Here is a 16,890-nt window from a genome sequence, read left to right as displayed (position 1 = left end):
ATGAATATATCAAGTCAAATGAATGTACAGTTATTTTTTTGTTTCTGTATGTATTTTTGCATTTATACTGTAGTTTCAATAAAGGCTTTTTGAAAAGAAGAAAGTGTTTCTTGACTTCATATTATTAGTTAATATATAATATTAATATGACTTAATTATTAATATGACCGGAAAAGGTGATAAGAATAGGCATTTGAATCATGTCCATGGCTGGACTGGATGTCTGTGGTCAGTTAACAAAATGACTGCCGCTGAGCCACCCATTACTGCTTTGTATACATTGGATTTTGTTTTGGCAATAACACTTGCCACTCCGTAGGCGTTCCTGCATAACTGCTTTGTCTTGTACATGTTTTCTTTGCTGTCAAGGTGGAGCTTTGTTTGTTGTTTTAAGCTCTATAGCTACTGTACACCGTATACACAGTACACTAAAAGTTATTTCAGGTTATTTTGTAAAACAAGTTCTTTATCTTTGGCTGTTTGGCTGAATATCCCAGCTGGCGTTTGATGGTTCAAAGCACTTTGGCAAAAATGTTTAAGCAACTGCATTTAAACCCAACTATTTAGTTTTCAAACAGACCTCAGTTTAACATTCTGACAAAGAAAATACTGTTTATCACTAAAAACGTTAAGTGGTTTTCTTAATAGGTCCTCATGAGCAGGCTACACTAAAACAGGCTAAAACATGTTTTTGTTACCCATGTTTTAAATGGAGAGTTTGTACTTCTGCCCTCTCGGAGAAGGTAAAAAAGAACCAAGTACATTAGGTTTAAAAGATCGTTTGTACCAGCGTAAACTAAGATGTTAAACATGGCTCTGAAACAGCAGTGACATTGTTTGTCACTGATGTTTTGTGTGTGGCTGCAGCAAGAGTGAAAGCCCAAGACAAATAAAGTTTACCTTGACCTTGACCTCTGAGCTTCTGAAGGAGGCACTACACATCTCATGTGATGTGACATGTGATGTCTTCTTACCCCCCCCCCCCCCCCTCTATGCATCCCCCCCTATCCCCCCACCTCTTCTATGTTTTCTTTTTTCTGATGCAATGAAGCTGAGGGCAGCGCCGAAATATGGCTGCAGCTGTGTCGTTCTAATTGTTGTCTCCATCCCCCGTTACTGCAAGGAATGTCACTGAAACACATTCCAATCAACTCTGTTGACATGGCAATAAAGTATTGAATCTTTGACTACTGGACCCCAGTATCAGTACTGAGAGCGAATTACACCACTCCATGTTATCATGCATTGTTCACTGACAAAATATCTATACCCAAATCTATTTGACCAACATCTGAGCCTACAGTGGCCTTTCAGTAGCTGGGGGCAGTTCTCTAACCGTAGTTAATCTGAGCCTACAGTGGCCTTTCAGTAGCTGGGGGCAGTTCTAACCGTAGTTAATCTGAGCCTACAGTGGCCTTTCAGTAGCTGGGGGCAGTTCTAACCGTAGTTAATCTGAGCCTACAGTGGCCTTTCAGTAGCTGGGGGCAGTTCTAACCGTAGTTAATCTGAGCCTACAGTGGCCTTTCAGTAGCTGGGGGCAGTTCTAACCGTAGTTAATCTGAGCCTACAGTGGCCTTTCAGTAGCTGGGGGCAGTTCTAACCGTAGTTAATCTGAGCCTACAGTGGCCTTTCAGTAGCTGGGGGAAGTTCTAACCGTAGTTCTAACCGCCTACTGACCAGAGTTCAGCCACCCCCCCCCCCCTCTGCTTTCTCAGCTGTGGTAACTCTCTCGGCAGGGGGTCCCAGACCCAGACACTATTCTCATACTCTTGATATAGAAGCAGTCGAATGACCATTGGGGTGACAGATTTCTAAACGATACTGGAGTGGTTTGGAAGTGATACAGCAAATGTAACAAATAATGCTAATAAGACAACTATGCCTTATTACATTACAATTGCCCTCTATAACTAAAATAATAATGAAAAACACCTTGAATATTGTATTTATTTGAGATAAATACTAATCTTTCACTTCTTTAACATAGGGACTGCTTCTGTTGCAGGTTGACGATGTAATTTGCATGTGGTCTAGCCTATGGAATGTTTGGAATGCATAATATGCTAAAAAAACAGCTTAAAGGAACACTTCACCACTTTTCAACCTACCTTCATATACTTGGTTGTCAGTCACTAATGTTCATGATGGGTATCTTTGAAAAACAAAGAAGGGTCCCGCACACTGTCAGAAAACTTGCCAGAAATGTTGCTCTGACCCTTCTTTGTTTTTCAAAGATACCCTTTTAAGTATGCTTTATTGCCCTACGCACCTGTCAATAGCCTTGAGGTGTGCATCGGCCTTTTGCTAAAACTAATGTTCATGATGAAATGCCACCAATTCTTTTCTACTCGGTCTGTGTCTCATAAGAGAGCTGTGGGCAGTTCAGAGACCCGTCCACCAGTGACATCGATGGCTAATCCAAGCAAGCTAATAGAAACTGCAGACTTTCTATTACTGAAAAGTTGCAATGTGGCCCAGGCGGTGGCGTAACCGTCTGGGCACCCGACTGGTAATCCAGTCGCAGTGTGCCGCGGGTTCGACTCCCGAGCCCGACACGGCCTTTACTGCATGTCTTCCCCCATCTCTCTCCCGTTTCCTGTCAGCCTACTGTCTGTCCCTTCAAAAACCAATAAAAGGCGTAAGCCGCAAAAAAATATCTTAAAAAATAAAAATAAAAAAAGTTGCAATGTGATAATGGAAGCCATCGTTCTCACGATAATACAAATCTAAAAATATATATTTTTAAATCTGCCTAACAATGATGTCACTGGTGGACGGGTTTCTGAACTGCCCACAGCCGAGACAAAAATGTGTGGTATTTTATCATGAACATTAGTGAGGACCAATTATATGAAGATAAGTTGAAAAGTGGTGAAGTGGTCCTTAACTAAACAAAATACATACATACATGGATGCACCTGGGACGTATCCTCAGTGATGTATCCCAAGGTCATCAGGGTTTCGGGTCTCGCAACATCATACCCCTCACTCAGGTGACCCAGCCGGGGTGATCAAGTCCCGACTTACGTCCCAGTAGCTACCCTCGATCAGTCCCATTAGGGAAAAACCAGGGCCATACAATCCGTTCCTCCTGAACTACTCTGCCGGGACTGGGAGGTACCATTCTGGTGCGTGGAAGGACTAGGCTCTGTGGGTTGACTCCTGTCCGGGCCCCTCCTACGTCTCACCAGGTCCACTCCTGCTCTCACCAGGTCAGGCCCTGTGCGTTGCACCAGACTCCCAGCACCAGGCACTTTATTCAGGAATGGTGGATTCTCGAGCCGCAACAGTTCCGCAGGCTCCACCTTGCCCTTGGTGGTGCCGCAGGCTCCGCTTGAGGCTTGAATGGCCCTCCTAAAGGCCTCACCGTGGGTTTGTTGGGCTTCTTCCTCACGGAAGACACAGGCTGGGGCGCCAACCCATACTGCTCCCGGGTGCCGTCTAATTTCCGGCTGCCACCCGTCTCTCCGGTGGTCACCAGACTATTCCTGGTTGTCACGTAGTCTATTCCTATGAGTCACTATAAATAGAATAACTAAACAAAATACATACATACATGGATGCACCTGGGACGTATCCTCAGTGATGTATCCCAAGGTCATCAGGGTTTCGGGTCTCGCAACATCATACCCCTCACTCAGGTGACCCAGCCGGGGTGATCAAGTCCCGACTTACGTCCCAGTAGCTACCCTCGATCAGTCCCATTAGGGAAAAACCAGGGCCATACAATCCGTTCCTCCTGAACTACTCTAATACTTAATACTTCCTATGGATAATATGAGCATCAAAGCAATATTTTAAATACTTTTTATTATCACCTGCATTCCATATATTCCATAGGGCTGCATACGCAACCGATTACAGCATGCACGCTCTGCTTGCGCAAGTACTCGCTTGAAAAGCGACTTAGAGATCCTCCCTTCTTCTTTTCCATTGGAAATGTACCAGCAGTCTGGCACAGTGTGAAAGCTGTCCTGGTCTCACACTGGCTGGTTTATTATTGACTTGGACCCTTTAATAGTACAAGGTTAAACATTACTGTATGTCTGTCTGAAACTGTACAGAAGAAACGTTCAGAATATGAGTTAACCCGTACACACAGTAGGCCTATAGCCCACACACACACACACACACACACACACACACACACACACACACACACACACACACACACACACACACACACACACACACACACACACACACACACACACACATACGTGGATCAAGTTGCAGAGCACGTTAGACTGCCACTGCCTGTTTTAAAATGTCATCTAAAACACATCTCTTTTCCTTGACCTTGAACATAACATTAGACCTATTTGATCCCACCGGGTCAGACTTGATACAATTAGGGGTTAAGGGCCCTATTATGCGTGTCTTAAGTACCAGGTCTTATGACTTAACTTAAGACATGGAGGCGTGGTCAATGCCATTTGGCTATTCTGAGTGGCCAAACAGCATTGACCACGCCTCCAGGTCTTAAGTTAAGTCAGTTGACACACAGACACACACACACACACACACACACACACACACACACACACACACACACACACACACACACACACACACACACACACACACACACACACACACACACACAGGTGGATGTGAACATAAAAATCACACCCGTGTGAACTGAGTGGTGCAAGGTCTTATATAGACTGATCAGCTGTGGTCTGACGTAATGTCAGTGCAAGTAACCATGCTCATTTTTTTTTAAATCACTCCCGTGTGAACTGAGTGACCATAGTAACCATGCTCATTTTTTTTAAATCACTCCCGTGTGAACTGAGTGACCATAGTAACCATGCTCATTTTTTTGGTACGAACACGGGTACACAGGTACAAAGCCAGTTGTTGGAGTGGTTTGCACCACTCAAAAAATGTAGTCCACACTGTGAGCATAATGCATGAAGTAGTAGTAGTACTAGGAGTAGGATGTGGTGAAACCTGTTTTTTATCCATACTTTATTATATAAACACTAAAGTTTAAACAGGGTGAGTTGGGACATGTGTTCTTCTGGGTGTTGTCCTTTAAATGAACTCAAATGGCAGTGTGAGGTAAGGTTTAACATAAAGGATAAAGGTTTAACATAAAGGATAATGTGATAATGTGTGCTTCATGTGTAAATGATCTATATCCCAGTGGTGGTAGGGTTGTGAGGGAGAGAGACGGGGAGGTGAGGGACGGTGCTGGGGGAAGCGGTGAGAGGGATTTTTGAACCCGGTTTTAATGGCATGACCCAAGCAAGAGGTTTTAAATATAGTTCACGTGAGCAGGCAAAATAGACTCTAACACAGGGGTGGGAGTCCCATGTTTACTGAACAACAAGTGATAACCCTATCCTAATTGTATCTAATCTAATCTGCTGTTGTTTCTCAAGCTGAATTCCTGTTCTGTCCTTTGTCTATATAGAAGTGTCTATTTGTACGTGTCTAAATGTTTTTGATGAATTGAACATGAAAATATTTAACCAATGAAAAGTAGTAAAAAGTGTCACAACACAGTAGTAAAAAGAGTCACAACACCAACTTTGATGAGGCAATATTGCTTTGTTTTCAAAGTTTAGTTAAGTTAGGTGGTTCCTTCCCGACAGCAGAGAATAGAGATATTAATAATAATACTAATAATAATAATAATAATGCCCCTGCAAGGGAATTTATGTCTTTATAAACGATTGTAAAACATAGATTGGTTACGTAACCAACAACAGCCAATTGGCTACTACAAACGTTATGCAAAGCTCGGCCAATCACAGCGGAATAATACAAAAAAATAATAATAAAAAAGTGCCCTTTGGGAAACCACACTAATTACCCAGAATACCCACCCAACCAACCTCCAACCTGCAGGTTGGAGAACAGCAAGATAGTCATATTAAAACACATTTTGTGCCCAAAACGTCTGTGGACGTCCTGGGTATTACCGCACGTGCATAGCCCAAGACGTCTGTGGACGTCTTTGAAAAAAAAAGAAAAATAATAATAATAATAATCTTTTTTTTTTCTTTTTTTTTATTAAAAAAAATCAGAAAAATCAAAACACTTTTTTTAACACATGGTGCCAAAGTTTGTGTTTTCGCCATTGAGAATGCATTTGGCGTTTAAATTAAATAACTCAGAAACTATAAAACATTTCAAAGTAAAAAGTTCCAGCATGTGTCGCCACAGTCAGCTGAATTATAAAAAATGTGAATGGATTTTCTAGGTGAAAGTGATTTTGGGCAGTTTTGCGTGGGCTCTCTTAACAGTTAAATAACTGGCCTTGGAATATTGAAAAGGGTCATGTGAGTTTCTATAACAGATGCATTTGCATACATACTATGTGAAACCCAGTGTTGCTACAACAGCAACATGGGCATGTCTCACTTTGCCTTGAATGGGATACTGTGTGCTCAGAGAATAGCACACATTCCAAAGCTACAATACCGTACACTCCCACCTTCTGCTATCTTCTGATCATCCATATATCACACGCGGCAGGCAGTTCAGCACGTTCTACTCTTATCCATCGACTGCTTTTATCACCATCTTTTAAATTGATTGATTGATTGATTGATCGGTTCATAAGTGACAGACAGGTAGATAAATGACAACACAATAGAGATTGTGCTCAGTAGAGCACATATACAGTACTTTCATCAATGTCTCAGTTTATTTAAGGTGAGACATGGTAGGTGAATAGGGAAAAAAGTTAACTAATAGCTATCACAATGAAACTTCTCCAGTTGATTACTTATATTAAAACTAAGATTTTTTGTATTACAAGTTTTCTGAAATGATATGTTTAAATATGCAAATTAGGCATTATATGCGCTAATTTGCATACATTTCGGGACGATAAATCTGAAGATCGGATAAAGCCAGGTTCAAAATGATTGACATATTATTATTATTATTATCATTAGATACAAAGAAAATTACAGAAGGGATTTTAGATATCTCTAATTATCACTCCACAAATCAGAAAATAGTGTCAACAATTTTCGGCATGTTTTTAGGTATAAAATGTGATGTAAATCAGGCTGTGAATGATATATCAACAAACCCATCTGTAAATATCTGCAGAATATAGTTATGAATAAGACTGGAAAGTTTGGTGTATGTGAGTGCAACTGAAGTGGAGATTCTTTGTCCCAGGTATGAGGAAAACTCATTTTGAGTAAACAGCCTTTAAAGAATTGTATTGTAAAATTCCAAAACGTTTTATTTGAAGCCACTATTTTGAGACAAAATATCTCATCCAAATCTTGGCAACAACATATAATGCTGACTGTGGTTTGATCCAAATATGGTCACTTCCTTTGTACCAACAACAAGGAGAAATATGATTTCACCTACCATGTCTCGCCTTAGCCGCAATTTGCAACTCTAGATTTTTTTATAATGGGATGAATCTAGAGTTGCAATACCCTCCATTGACTCCCCACTCATAATTTTGCGTTTGCGATCTGCTTGTCTTAAACAACGTTAAACTCACCAACATTGCAGCTGTAGTCCAAGCTTGAATTATTCTCTTTCAATCTGCAAAGCTTGTTTTTCATAAAAATCCCCCGTAGACATGTTATGAGCTACTTTCTGTCAAGAAATTCTGTGCAAGTGATTCTTTTTCTAAGTGCTGGAGTTTGGAAGCGCTCGTCGTAAGTCACTGAACGTCCCTGCATGTATCTGTTTCGCATTTGCACATAATGCAGGAGGCAGCAGCGCGACCCCTTAATACAAACGAGCGCTTCCAAACTCCAACATTTCTTCTTCTTGACAGAAAGTAGCTCATAACATGTCTACGGGGGATTTTTATGAAAAACAAAGTTTGCAGATTGAAAGAGAATAATTCAAGCTTGGACTACAGCTGCAATGTTGGTGAGTTTAACGTCGTTTAAGACAAGCAGATCGCAAACGCAAAATGATGAGTGGGGAGTCAATGGAGGGTATTGCAACTCTAGATTCATCCCATTATAAAAGAATCTAGAGTTGCAAATTGCGGCTAGTCTCGCCTTAAGGTCAGTGCTTTGTTTGGTCTATATACTATAGCCCTATAACTTCATGACTCATTATTCTACACACCACGCTGTGGCCTCTGAAGGTTGACAACAATGTAAGCATGAGTTAATCAGTTCTTCCTGCACCCACGATAGACCTTTTTTTTCAAGGTTTACAAGTTTCTTTATAGGGTAAAAACTATAAACAACAGTAAGCAAAGCACCACCATTAAAATAAAGCAAGAAAACATGAAAAGCGATAGAATATAAAACACAGTAATAAACACGACAATAAAACAAATGGTGTGGTAAAGGTAAGATAGAAAGGATCACAGGAAGGCTATATAAAAGTGCATTTCAAAAGAGACTGTCATGGTCTGTCACTCCACAGACCATGTCTCCTCCCTGGCCACTCCCACATTCCATTCCTTCACACTGCAATCCCCTTCACTCACCTGTCTCCAACTCCCTCGTCAGCCCACCTGTGAACATTTTGCCAATTTACCTGCTCCCTATATAACTGGACTCCTTACAAACACTCACTGTCAGAACATTGTCATTTCCCCTGAGCTGTCCTGTGATGTTCCTGGTTCCTTGTTTCTGTGCCCTTCAGGTTTGAAATTTGGACTTTATGATTTACTGCCTTGTAATCTACAGTTTGCCTTTTTGGACTTCCTAGTTTATTTTTGTACTTTTGGAATGTTCGGTATTGGAGTATCCTGAGCTTACAGCTACCTTTTGTTTGTTACCTGTTTTCTGCCTTGGATTTAAATACACCTTTTTGATTTTGAACCTTCCTGTTGTGGCTCTGCATATTGGGTTCAGTCATCCCCGTATCCTGACAGAGACCATATTTATAGCCATCCTAATCTCCTCTGTGTGGTTGTTCCTAAGTATGTGGGCGCTGATTTAAAATGCCATCCTTTTTTAATCTGGATTTAGTAACTAACCAGCCTTTATGGTGGTTCCTAAAAATCCAGATTAAAAAAGGCAGCATTGGGGGTCAGGCTCAGGGCAGGGCCTGTGATGGTACATGAGGAGATAAAATATCAGAAATAATGCGTACGGGTGGCGGCCGTGGCGCAGTTTATTTGTTTATTTGTTTATTTGAAAAGGATCCCCATTAGCTGATTCCATGGCAGTCAGCTAGTCTTCCTGGGGTCCACACACATGTCACACAACATGTAACAAAACACATTAAAAAAAGAAGAAAGAAAACTAAACCATGAATTGCATTAATTCAGTTCATCAATATCAGTATATAAAACACAATTAAATAACATGCATCAATTCTCAATTAGAGTCCCTGCCCAGTGTGCCCACCACCACGGAGGTTTTGGGTTTGTGGTGGATTATTCAGGACTCAGGAGTCTTTGAGAAATAATCAAGATAGAGAGTGAACTGAAACAATGATACTGAGCCCTTTACATTTCTCTCTCTTATACACAATGACAGAGCAGAGAATACATGGGAGGTGTGGTCAGTGGTCAGTGGACATGGTCCAACATGGGTCTTATGTAAGAATAGGTCATCTGACAGACAACCAACAGGTGGAAGCCTTGCTTCCAATGTTTCTAAGGGAGTATAGTATTCTCATCTTGAAAATCCCATTACAGGTTTGAATCCCACCGTGGTGCAACCGGCAACACAATTGGCGCGTGTTCGGCGGAGGGAAGCCGGGTGGAAAGGGTGATAATTGTTATTCCATGTGACATACTGGTACTCCTACGGGCTGAGGACTGGGGAGGCACCAGACCTCACTCCTACGGGCTGAGGACTGGGGAGGCACCAGACCTCACTCCTACGGGCTGAGGACTGGGGAGGCACCAGACCTCACTCCTACGGGCTGAGGACTGGGGAGGCACCAGACCTCACTCCTACGGGCTGAGGACTGGGGAGGCACCAGACCTTTCAGTGGAGAGTATTGGGCGGGAGGAGTATAGGACGAAGGCTCTACGTCCTCCTGTTGGTGGGGGCTCCTCACTGGCAGGTGAGCCCCTATCCATCCATCCATCTTCAACCGCTTATCCGTAGTCGGGTCGCGGGGGCAACAGCTCCACCAGTGTTCCAGACTTCCCTCTCCAGAGCAACATTAGTGACTTCCTCCTGGGGGATCCCGAGACGTTCCAAGGCCAGTGAGTCAATGTGTTTCCTCCAGCTGCGCCTTGGTCTGCCCCGGGGTCTCCTCCCAGTGGGACGTGCCTTGAGGACCTCCCTAGGGAGACGCCCGAGAGGCATCCTAACCAGATGCCCGAACCACCTTTCCAGGCGAAGAAGCAGCGACTCTACTCCGAGTCTCTCTCGTGTGACTGAACTTCTCACCCTATCTCTAAGTGAGATGCCAGCCACCCGTCGAAGAAAACTCATTTTGGCCGCTTGTATTTGTGACCTTATTCTTTCGGTCATGACCCACACTTCATGACCATAGGTGAGAGTAGGAACGAAGATTGCTCGGCAGAGAGCTTTGCCTTCTGGCTAGCACACCCACACAGAAATGTGTGTGGGTGTGGGGAGGAAAGTATTGGCACAATGAAATGGAGTTGGTACAACGTATGTTCAGGAGGAAGGCCATGCCTACAAGCTAAGATCGGTGACCTCCCCTGCCACCATGCCATGCTAATTCTATTCCTAGCCTCAGGTATCTAGCTACCTCCTTCCCCACAGCTACAATCAACTCCACCACTTACCTGCCATGACTACCGATGCCAGCTCCACCCTCGCCACTCACCGAGGCCCTGCTGCCATGGCAACTGTCTGGCTCTCTGCCCTATCACCACCCTCGCTCCATTAAAGGGAAGAGTATATATGCCAGCCTGTTCCACTTGTCACTCGTGCACCGTATTTCGTACAACTCGTACTATACAAGCACAACTAACGACTCGCTCGTGCAAAGCAATTCGTTACTCGCAATGGATAGTCTTGACCTCCATCCCCCCGACTCCGACGACGATTTCCAGGACCTTCCCGAGACGCCGGCGCCGCCCGTCCAGAGGATCCTGCCTGCCGGCGTACTGCCTCGGTCCGCCCCCAGCTTCCTCAGGGCATCGGAGGCAACCCGGCTGGAACCAAGCCCCCCCCGTTACTCGTCCTCTCGCCGCCGCGTCTTCCCCCCTCTCCCTCCGCCTCACCAACGCCGGTCTCGCATCGATCCCCCACCTCCACCCCCTCCTCGTCTCGAGTCCCGGACAGCGTCTGCCGCTTCGGCTCCGCTTTCCTCCGCCGCGCCAACCAGGCCGACCATCCGCCCATATAACGAGTGGACCATCGCCGGGCTCAGAAGGGCTCTCCTTGAGAGGAACGAGCCACACTGTAGAACGGCCAACAAAGGCCAGCTATTTACGCTGCTAATCCAGTGCTCCACTCCAGCACGTCCGGCAACAACAGTCCCGATGACGTCATCCCGGGTCCTTCCACCAGACGACGCGTCACCAGGAGAGAGGTCCCTGCGCTGCCCGTCCACTACAGTCGAGGTGAGCAAACCATCCGCAATAACGACCAACGCAATAATAATAATAATGATGATACTCACAATACTCCCCATGCTTATCACATCATTACCGGTCAACACCTCCCACCTGTACCTCCAGGCCGGTCCATCCTAAGCCGCCTCGGACCTCCAGCCACCCAGTTCAGACTACCTTTACTTCCCCCCCAGCATACCTCTCACCCCCCCGTGCCTGCTGCCCCCTCTTTCCCCTCTTTCAACCCCCCCCCCCCTCCCAAGCCTTCCTCGGAAGGCTTACATCCCCGTCTATGCAGGCTTCACTGTCATCCAACCCCCCTGCACACTCCTCTCACCCCCCCCCCCCCCCAGCTCTCTCCTTCTCCCCCTCAGTCCCCCAGGCCGCTAGCCAGCCCTACGCTCCCAGGGCCACCGACCCGAGCTGGCTAGCACCTCCCCCACCTCAGGGTGCCCAGCTGCCCCAGAGCACCCTTCCCCCCTCCCTCCCCCTCCCTCCCCCCCCCCCTCCCCCATGTCTCTCCCCCCCCGCTTTTCTCTCTCCTCCGCAGCCGCTGCCGTGATGCCTTCAAATGCACTCGCCCTCAACCCACCTCCCGTGTCAACCCACCTCCGTCAGCAGATCCTACTGGGTAATGATATTGACCTCTCCTCCATCCTCAAACCCTCCTCTCACTCCTTCCAGCCACGAGCAATTGACTGCGGAGGGTTTTCAATAACCCTCCGCGATCTCACATCCTCCTCATCAGCCCACTCCCCCCTCACCCACACAGAATTCACCCTAGCCTTATCTATATTCACCGACGTCATCTGTTCCCAGTACCCACACAGGAGGCAAGAATTAAACCATTACCTCTACCTCATCACGGACCTTGCAGCGCGCTTCAGCGGCCCTCTCTTTTATGAATACCACCGACAATTTGCGGCGAGAGCAGCAGCCCGCCTCCAGCAATGGAATGTCTCCACCTACTGGGGCGCCCTCGACGTAGAGCTCTACTGCCGGCTCTTCGCCGGCAGTAGAGCTCTCGCCTGCACCATCTGCGGTTGCCCCTCCCACCCCACCACCGAGTGCGTCCTCTCAGCCACCAAACCACCACCCAGACCCGCCTCATCCGCCCCAGCTCACACGCACACGCCGCACTCCCAACCATCCCCCGCAAAAAAGCAAAAAACCAACCGCCCCACCGGCCCGACCACCTTCCCCTCTTCCTCCCAAGCCCTGGACAAACGGGGCCGCAAGATAATGTTCATCGGCTCCAGCATGCTCTGCAATAATTTTAACGACATGGGTTGCAGCCAGAACAATTGCAAATTGCTCCATGTTTGCTCCTATTGCGGCGGAGCACACAATCGGCCCAGCTGCCCCCACAACCCCCCCAAAATAGCCAATGCTGGTTCCTCCTCAACACCAACCACATCCCCCACCTAGTCCACCTCCCGGATGATTTCCTCACCATCAACCCGCCATCAGCCCCCCCCCCCCCCCCCCCGCTCGCAGCCTAACACGCCTCAAGGCTACCTCCTCAGCGCTCGGCATCCCCCTCGCCAATAAAAAACCATGGGGCCTCTGACAAAAATAGAGTTCCTGGGCACCAATCTAGACTCAGCCACCTTCCAAGCCTCACTACCCCAGAGAAACTAGACCGCACCTCACTCCTCACCTCCAACTTCCTCGAACTTCCTCGAAATCCCGTCTTGAATTGTACCCCGTTATAGTCGCGGCCTCTCTTTGGGGTCACGATTGGACCAGCCGCTCAGTCCTCATCCACTCAGACAACCAAGCCACTGTCCAAATAATCAATAAAGGTCACTCCACCTCACTACCCCCCCTGGCTCTCCTCAGACGCCTCACACGGATTTCGGTCACCCATAACTTCATAATTCAAGCAGCTAGCCACTGCCATTCATCACGGGTCACGCTTCCATCCACCATCCGAGTCTACATAGCAGGCGCTCTTCCCGTGCCTCTCCTCTCGATCCTCTGTTTACTACAGATACCGGAACCTCAGCCACCAGACGCAGGTTCCTCTACCATCTCCGCCAGATCCCGACCAAGGCCGGATACTCAGCATCCGACTTCCCCGGCCACTCATTCCGGATCGGCGCCGCCTCCACGGCCTCCAGACAAGGTATCACCGACCACACCGTCCAACTCCTAGGGCGCTGGTCATCTCAAGCGTACCACGCTTACTTCCGAACGAGCGTTCAGGACCTCAGAGCCGCTCACGGATCTCCGGTCCAGTAAATGCTCCACGATCGATTCTCGATCTCATCTATCCTTTTGGGGTCTCGGATTGGGGGCGTGTCCTCGTACGATCAGGACGCCCGCTACTCAGACCCCATGCCAAACACCCAGGGTATCCTACCCCCCCTGGAACCCGGCCTTCGTCCACCACCTCCCCCCCCCCACAAAGAGCTTGCTCTACAGAGCTCGCTCTCATCCTTCACCTCCCCCAGGGGCTTAGTCTTCACTATCATCCTCCCCCCCTCACCCCCTCCCCCCTCCTGTAACGCCAACTCATCCATGTCTCCCTCACCCCTCGACCCTCCCCCCCCCCCCCTTCACCCGTCACCCAGCCCCTCGGAAACTACCCTACATCCTCACTCCCCCCCTCCTTCCCCTATTCCCAACCCCTCATCCTCCTCCCTTCCCCCCTCATCCCCACGGACAGTCCAAGGCCATCCCACGCATATCAATATGCACGCATATCAACATGCACCTCATTTCTATCATTCCTTTCATGTTCCTCCTCTCTTCTAAATAAACGCTAAACCATGTCAAACGATGTTCGATTGAATGTGTGGTCTGTACTAGTGAAATGGAGTTGGTACAACGTATGTTCAGGAGGAAGGCCATGCCTACAAGCTAAGATCGGTGACCTCCCCTGCCACCATGCCATGCTAATTCTATTCCTAGCCTCAGGTATCTAGCTACCTCCTTCCCCACAGCTACAATCAACTCCACCACTTACCTGCCATGACTACCGATGCCAGCTCCACCCTCGCCACTCACCGAGGCCCTGCTGCCATGGCAACTGTCTGGCTCTCTGCCCTATCACCACCCTCGCTCCATTAAAGGGAAGAGTATATATGCCAGCCTGTTCCACTTGTCACTCGTGCACCGTATTTCGTACCCCTCCCTCCCTCCCTCTTCTTTACTAACTCTCGTTCTCCAGTTTCAGGTTCCAGACGGGGGTCTCGGATTGGGGGCGTGTCCTCGTACGATCAGGACGCCCGCTACTCAGACCCCATGCCAAACACCCAGGGTATCCTACCCCCCCTGGAACCCGGCCTTCGTCCACCACCTCCCCCCCCCCACAAAGAGCTTGCTCTACAGAGCTCGCTCTCATCCTTCACCTCCCCCAGGGGCTTAGTCTTCACTATCATCCTCCCCCCCCTCACCCCCTCCCCCCTCCTGTAACGCCAACTCATCCATGTCTCCCTCACCCCTCGACCCTCCCCCCCCCCCCTTCACCCGTCACCCAGCCCCTCGGAAACTACCCTTCATCCTCACTCCCCCCCTCCTTCCCCTATTCCCAACCCCTCATCCTCCTCCCTTCCCCCCTCATCCCCACGGACAGTCCAAGGCCATCCCACGCATATCAATATGCACGCATATCAACATGCACCTCATTTCTATCATTCCTTTCATGTTCCTCCTCTCTTCTAAATAAACGCTAAACCATGTCAAACGATGTTCGATTGAATGTGTGGTCTGTACTAGTGAAAAATAAAAAAGAGAGAAAACACTGCAGCAGTGACATGTGTGTGGACAATTGGCACAACGGAAATGATTCAAAGAAGAGAGAAAAGATCAGAAATAGCTTTGTGCAAAAACCATTGCAAGCTTTAAAGGTGATTAAACAACTTTAAAACTAACAGGAAAAGATGAAAGGTTAGGTTTATGTGGCAGCGGTGGCCGAACGGTTTGCGGAGCGGTCTTGATACCGGAAGGTCGCCAGTTCGTATCCCCGGACCGGCATGTTAAAATTACCACCGTTGAAGTGCCCTTGAGCAAGGCATTGAACCACTACCATGAAATGTTCTATGAGCAGGGCCTGGCTGTAAACAAGTATCTGATGCTTAGTCCAGTTACCCTGGGTAAATATAGTAACTTTGCTTTGCTTTGCTAGGTGTAATATTCTCTTATTTGCTTGTACTTCTGGCAGCTCTATTTTTGAAATTTTGCTGCAGAATGATTTATTTTCCGGGAAAGTCTGCATGCTATAATGGAAGCCATTGTTCTCTCTGTAATAAAAAAAAAGTAACATTTTACAATTGTACCATGAGCATTACTGAGGCCCAATTATATAAAAATACGGTAGGTAAAAAATGGGTGAAGTCGTCGTCCTACTGCCAATGCTGGCAGCGCCAGCTTATGTTAATTACCTTCCCGAAAATGTAACGGTAGCCATATCTGAACATAGCTAGAGATTTTCACAAGTTGGAAAAAATAATCACACCCGTGTGAAGTGAGGGGTGCTCTTATCATGGTACTACATCATAATACATCATCTCATTCCGGCCAATCAGAATTTGCGTCCTCACGTTTGTGTTTACACAAACACTCAAAAATGGCCATTCATTATCAATGACATTTAATGTTTGTGTTAGGACAAAGTTTGTGTTTACACACTCACTAAAAGCTCAAAAACATGGCTGATTTGATGTGTCTGTTCAAAGTAAGGTTGCTGTTTAAAATCATCCACCTATATGCCATCAGCATTATGTTTCCAATAGCTCCATAGCCCTAACATTTTTGTATTCTTCCGAATTAGGCCATATATGTTTCCTCATTATATTTTTTTCCATCCCAAATTAGACGCTTTATTTATGAACATTCTCGAGATAGCTCGTAAGAATTTATAAAGTCCACTGAAATCAATAGGGTTGCAGCTGATCATCCATATATCATGCGGCAGGCAGTTCAGCACTTTCTACTCTTATCTATCGACTGCTTTTATCACCATCTTTTAAAATGATTGATCGGTTCATAAGTGACAGACAGGTAGATAAATGACAACAAAATAGAGATTGTGCTCAGTAGAGCACATATACAGTACTTTCATCAATGTCTCAGTTTATTTAAGGTCTTTCAGTGCTTCGTTTGGCCTAGTATATACTATAGCCCTATAACTTCATGACGCATTCGTCTACACACCACGCTGTGGCCTCTGAAGGTTGACAACAATGTAGTAAGCAGTTAATCAGTTCTTCCTGCACCCACGATAGACCTTTTTTTTCAAGGTTTACAAGTTGCTTTATAGGGTAAAAACTATAAACAACAGTAAGCAAAGCACCACCATTAAAATAAAGCAAGAAAACATGAAAAGCAATATAATTCTTTCCATCCCAAATTAGACCCTTTATTTATGAACATTCTCGAGACAGCTCGTAATAATTTATAAAGTCCACTGAAATCAATAGGATTGCAGCTGAGGTAAA

This window comes from Electrona antarctica (assembly GCF_951216825.1).
Source record: "Electrona antarctica genome assembly, chromosome: 11".
Taxonomy (NCBI): Eukaryota; Metazoa; Chordata; class Actinopteri; order Myctophiformes; family Myctophidae; genus Electrona; species Electrona antarctica.
The sequence above is the reverse complement of the archived record's forward strand: the minus strand, read 5'-3'. Positions refer to the sequence as shown.